The sequence below is a fragment of the Chlamydotis macqueenii genome, chromosome 11 (genome assembly GCF_036417535.1).
Source record: "Chlamydotis macqueenii isolate bChlMac1 chromosome 11, bChlMac1.mat, whole genome shotgun sequence".
Classification (NCBI taxonomy): Eukaryota; Metazoa; Chordata; class Aves; order Otidiformes; family Otididae; genus Chlamydotis; species Chlamydotis macqueenii.
In genome coordinates, this window is record NC_141566.1 from 21,104,925 (window position 1) to 21,110,979 (window position 6,055).

Genomic DNA, 6,055 nt, shown 5'->3' on the forward strand with positions numbered 1-6,055 from the left:
CCCCATCTTACGGCGGGCTTCATGGGATTTCTCAGCTGTAGTCCAGTGCTCAGAGAGAACACGCAGCAGTAACTTTACTGATAACCACAGTTTCCATTGGATAAATCAAGCAAAGCAGCCAGCTTATGCTAAATACAGGGCTGCAGCCTTGAGCTGGATGGAGGTCACCTCCACCAGAAGAACAAGTTTCAATGATCGCTTAAAGCTTCTTCCTTCAGTAAGGGCTAAAGAGGAGAAGTTCTTTTCATCTCTCTTCACTACTTGAAAACAGCACTGAAAAAATGAGTGAGCTTGCTTAGAAAAGTTGGACAGACAGAAAAATAAAAATTGATTCGCAACGGTGTTAGATATATCAATAATACACAAAAAAAAAAAAATTGGGCCAAATTCCTCCACTGTGGAGTTTCATTTATGTTGATGATGTTTCAACAGGGATGAATTTGGTCCAAAGAGCGCAAGTAATTAAAATACAGAGGCCCCGGGCTGTTGCTAGGCTGATCGATGGCCTATTTGTTTCTCTTCAGCTGCCGACCACAAGCCGGTGACCCGCTTCTCTGCTGCGAAGCCAGAGCCCAGCATCACGCAGACACGGAGCCCGGGTTTCGCAGCACCACCTGAGCTCCCTGGTTCTGATCCGATCCTCAAAGGAGGAGGAGAACAAACTTCAGGAGACAGGAAAGGAGGTGACGGACTTCAGGAGTGACTTCTTTCTATTTGACCACGGTTAACTTGAATTTACAGCAGGCCTTTGCCACAACTGCTGGCTTCAAAGAAAGCAACGCTCCTGCCATTAGAGCTGTTCTCTAGCAAATAAAGTTTTTTAAACTTGGTGCCACCTCTCTCTTTGTGTATTTAACAGAAACAAAACTGTGGGACAGACACTTGGAGGACAGAAATCCCAGGTTTTCCATCACTCAGTTCCACAGGGTCTGGGATAGGAAGGAGGAGACGGGGCGAGGAGACCGGTTCCCTTGTCGCTCTGAAGGCAGGAGAACACAGTGCTTTTAACAGCAATTAAGAAATAATTAAGAAATGACTTAGCCAGAGACAGGGGAAGCAGTCCTGAGCCTGGCCTTGCAAGCCAAGCCATCATATTTTTTTCTTTCAGCTGAAACACTTGGTGCAGAATTTGGGGGTTTGAAGACTTGTTCCATTTGGTGGCACAGAAAAGGAGTTTTGCCAGCCTCCCCTGCCCCCCGCCCCCCAAAACGATCCATTTTGATTTCTGCTGTTCTCAGAAACAGAAAGTTAGTATGTGCTTACATTTGTGTTAAGACAAAAATGAAACATTTAAAAAAAAAAAAAAAAAAGAGACCTGCAGGGTGGAGCTCAACAGTGCTATCTGCAAAATGGTTTTGTGCGTAGAATCGATGTCTATTTGATAATGGAACCAGAAAAAAAAAACAAAAATCAACTGAGTTGGGACAGTATCTGAGGAAGGTCAGAGTGTAACATTAAAATATGCTCCATTTTTCAAATAAAGTTAACCTACAAAATCAGGACCTTGAAGAGTAAGCAACAGTTAAGAGGTGAAGTGAAGAGAGACGCATCACGCTCGTTTACTTTAACTGCTCCCCAGCCTCTCTGAACGGAGCAAAACACCTCGTGGCTCTTAAGGAAAAGACAAAACACGGTGACAGAGGGGGAAGAGCCCGAGCAAGTACCCTGTGCAAACTTTTGAATGAAATTATTTCACTCCTGCTCTTCTCTGCTCTGTTCTGTGGCTGCAGCAAGCCCCATGCAGCTGGACCAGCGCGGCATCTCTGCCAACTGGCTGTCACCCTGCAAAGCTCCGAGCATCTCCCGCAAAGTTCCGAGCATCTCCCGCAAAGCTGCCTTCTCCTTCTCGCTCCCATCACCAGCCCGCCCGGCCTGCGCAAGGATAACAAAAGGCTCTTCACAAATATTTTGGACATCGTACTTCATCACGGTGAGAACATCCAGGTTAGCTTTTAGCATTTGGAAACCTCTCATTTTTCTGTTTTGAATTGTTTTACCCTGACTTCCCATATAAACAAGCTCGCTCCTTCCCTTAGATTCTCATCTGGATCCCTGGTCACGACCTATGACTCATAAATAAACCAAAAGCCAAAGACAAAATGTTTTTCCAAAGCCCCATCATAACAGAAAATGCGGCGTTCCTCTGGTAATGGCTATTGATATTATTGAGCCGCTTTTTAATGTGAGTGCCATTTGATCATATGTTTATTGACAAGCTTTCATTTTATTTTTTTTCTTATGCAATGTGCTTTCCCACATTTTTGCATTTCTGGCTTAGATTCTGACCGGCATAATCCTGTTCACGGGTACCTCGCTCCTGCAGGAATGAAGGTGAGCAGAGCACTGTGCGACACAGCAACAGTGACCGGAATCCAGGCTCCTGTGAAATCTTCTCCTCTGAGGAACCCTTCAGCGTGCCATGCTGAACTCAGCATTTTGTTTACAGATCACCCAAATGATGTTTCAGGGTTGTCACCTTCCCCCCCCCCCCCCCCACCCTTTTCCAAGCACACCTTTTTTTTCCCCCCCACTTACCCTAAAAACCATTATTTTTTGCACAAAGCAGCCAACAGATTTCACTAAAAGCATCCAGCTCCACCAGCAAATGAACATCCAGGAGCCTCTCCAAAAAAACCCAAACCAGAAGGGCCGTTTAGTTCCCTCTCCACGCCCCACCCCACACGAAAATTCAGATCTACATCTTCATTTCAGCTGGTTCTGTGCTGCGACAGACACAGCTCCCTGACAAAAGCTGCGACACACATAGAAAAGCTCCTAAGAAGTTACCTGTATGCTCCATCTAATCAGCTCGTTGAGAAAAGACAAAATGTAAGTCCTAATGATGCCTACATCTGGTGTGTCAATGTGATTTTTCCCATTAGCACCAGAACAGCCACTTGTTTACATGCGCCGTCTGAAATTTGAAGGAGAAAGACGTTCTCATTTACGAGACCACAAAATCCCCTTCTCTCCCACCAGAACGGAAACTGCTCATATTTTCACACATAATCACATTATTTTTCAGCTTTTCCTCCTCATGGCCTACTAAAACGCAGCAGAAAGCGCCGGCCCAGAGAAGACTGCAGATGAAACACCGATCTTTCTCTGAAGAAGGCAGGACAGAAGAGCACCCGTTTCACAGAACCACGGAACAGGTTGGGTTGAAAGGACCTTTAAAGGTCACCGAGTCCAACCCCCACTTCCATCCCTACGCCAGCCCGTGAGCAAGCGCAGAGAACATTTGAAAGCGTCTGCCACAGATTTAATCCGAAGTGAAATTAAGCCCGAGCCCTTCATCACACTTCCCTTCCTTGGGAGGATCGCACTCGCGGCTTTTCTGGACAGCGGGAACGGAAAATCCCTTCCAATTCAAAGCCGTGGCACGGCTTTTTCTCGGTACACCACAGGCCATGGATGTATTGAGGACGCAACTCGGCGTTGCAGCGAGCTGGATGAGTTGATGTGCTGCTTAACCAACATGCACCCCACAGAGCCCAGGCAAAAAGGTGTTTTTAACTAAACATCAGGGACTTCACTCAAAAATCTGGTTTTAACAAGGATTTGAACAAAGTTACAGTGAGGATACTCAATATTAATAAGGAATGAGTAAAGAGGAATGAATCAAAAGAAGACGACGTTCTCTTTAACCACACTCATCAGCAGGAAGCCGCAGACAACGCGTACAACGCTAGATGCAAATTCTGTGGTTCATTGCTTAACACTTTGTCAACTTGGAAAAGCACAGATTCATCACCGATGCCTTGCCTAAACGGAGAGAGTCTGACAAACAGCCCCTCCTGTATCAATGTTCTGAAGATCCAGAAGACCCACGCTCTCCTTGCCTTGCACCTCCTCTTTTCCACACGGCATCCGTGTCGTCTCCGTCGCAAACTCTTAATACTCATTACTTTTTACATGACCGACCTAAAGTCCTTAAATCAGGGCAAAAAAACCCTCCAGGTCATGGTGCTGTGCAGAGGGTCAGACCCAGAGGCTGAGTCCAACCAGAGGAGTCAACCACGACATGGATCTTGTTTCTCATTAATTAGGAGTCCAAACCAACAGGACTTGCAAGGATCCTTCAAACCCTCCCCAGAGAGCACAGCTGAAGGTTTGTCCTGCTCTGGCCTCGATCATGACACTTAACAAGACCTGAAGGTATTTCATGGTGCGAGGGACAAGCTCTCACAGGAACCTGCCCTGGTGGTACCAGTGCGGGTCGTGCCGCCTCCGCTGCGAAGGACAAGTGATTACAGCAGTGCCACCTGCGTTAAACTTACGACTGTGAAAAAGCTGTAGTAGATCCAATACACAGAGCACAATATTTTTTCACCTCAGACACAGGTGTGAGCACGTTATGCTTCCTGAAGATTGGGTATTTACCAGGGCTATCGTGGGTATTTTAACTCAGGGACTTCAACCCAGTGTGGACATCGGTCCCCATTTGCTGGCACAACGTTCGCCCATGCAACATTGAAGTTCTCACTTTCTGCTCCAGGAAAGGTTTTCTGTAACTCAACTAACAGGGAAGAGAAACAAGAATTAACAGAATTTGTTAGTTTAAAACACTAAGGAGGTTGTGGGTTTGGTTTTTTTTTTTTTTGGTTTTTTTTTTTTTTTCCTTCAAAATTAGTTTGCAGTTATGTTCCCTGTTCCATCAAGTAGCACTGGCCCAGGTTGCCCAAAGAGGCGGTGGATGCCCCGTCCCTGGAAACATTCCAGGCCAGGCTGGCCGGGGCTCTGAGCAACCTGATGTGGTTGGAGATGTCCCTGCTCCTTGCAGGGGGGTTGGACTGGGTGGGCTTTGAAGGTCCCACCCAACCCAAACCATCCTGTGATTCTATGATTCTAAGTTCATAAATGTTATTAATTTGAAACAAAGGAGTAAAATAGCTTATGTACACAAAAAGAGTGAGTCTGGGTTTTCTCTCACTCTTTATTAACTTTTGCTGTAACTCAGTGTAGTAATTAATGATGGAAACACCAGCTCTAGATGGTTGAGCAATGGGCAGAGCAGGCAAAGGAGTGGTCACTGTCTTACAGATTTGGCCATGGAAAGCAGAAGCGTGTAGTCACTACTTACGGGGAATGAGGACAAAAATTAGCAACAGGTGCATTGAGAAATTACATTATTGCACAAAATTAGATTTTTTGAGGAGCATCAAGGACTCCAAAACAGTAAGTCAGCAATACTCCGTGGGTGCATTTCCACCACAGGGAACGTTCAGCGTACGCTGCGCCTTAGAACCCAGAAATCTGTACGGGGCTTCCTACAGCCGGGTCTGTAGGACCCAGGAGCTCATGGAAAAGCTGATGCAAAAGCACGAGAAGTAGATTAGAGTCTTAATGTGAAGGGAAGAACTTCAGCTTCCATGAATAAAACTCCACGCTCGCAGCAAAGCCAGGGTTCCAAGTCCCACGTAAAAAGCAGAGGGAAATGAAAGCTGGCAGCCCTCCCTGGGGTTGATTCAGCTGCAGGGACGCTACCAAAATGAAGTGAGCCAGTGCTGATGGGCAGAGCAGACAAGCTTCAGAGCTGCATATTTCAGTTTTACATAACTGGAGCTATATTTAGGGAAGATGCTGTTCCCGCTTACCGTGAAGGAGAAGCAATGGCAACGAGACACGGAAAACCCCTGCCAGCCTTGGTGCTGCTTCTGCGGTGGGTTTTAAAGACACAGCTCTTCTGCTCTCCTGCAGTTATCGTTCACCAGTCACCTCAGCCCCTTACTCATCCCTTTTCAGCACTTAAAAAACATCCACCAATTTAAAAAGTGGCATACCTACAGAGCAGCTGCTGGAGCACACAGCTGATTTATACTCCCAATAGATCGATGAGTTATCACAAATAAATTAACTCGCAGGAGACGCAGGCAGGAATTAAGTGGGAGGGTTCTTCTGGTAAAGAAAAGAAAATCAGGTTAATTAAAATTAAATAGTTAGATTTTGGAAATGTCTATGTAAACCAGGAGCAAAACAGGAAAGAAAAGTCAGTATAGGAACATCAATTGATGGAAACTGGTACTCCGCACACGCCGGCATCTGCTTTGTGGGA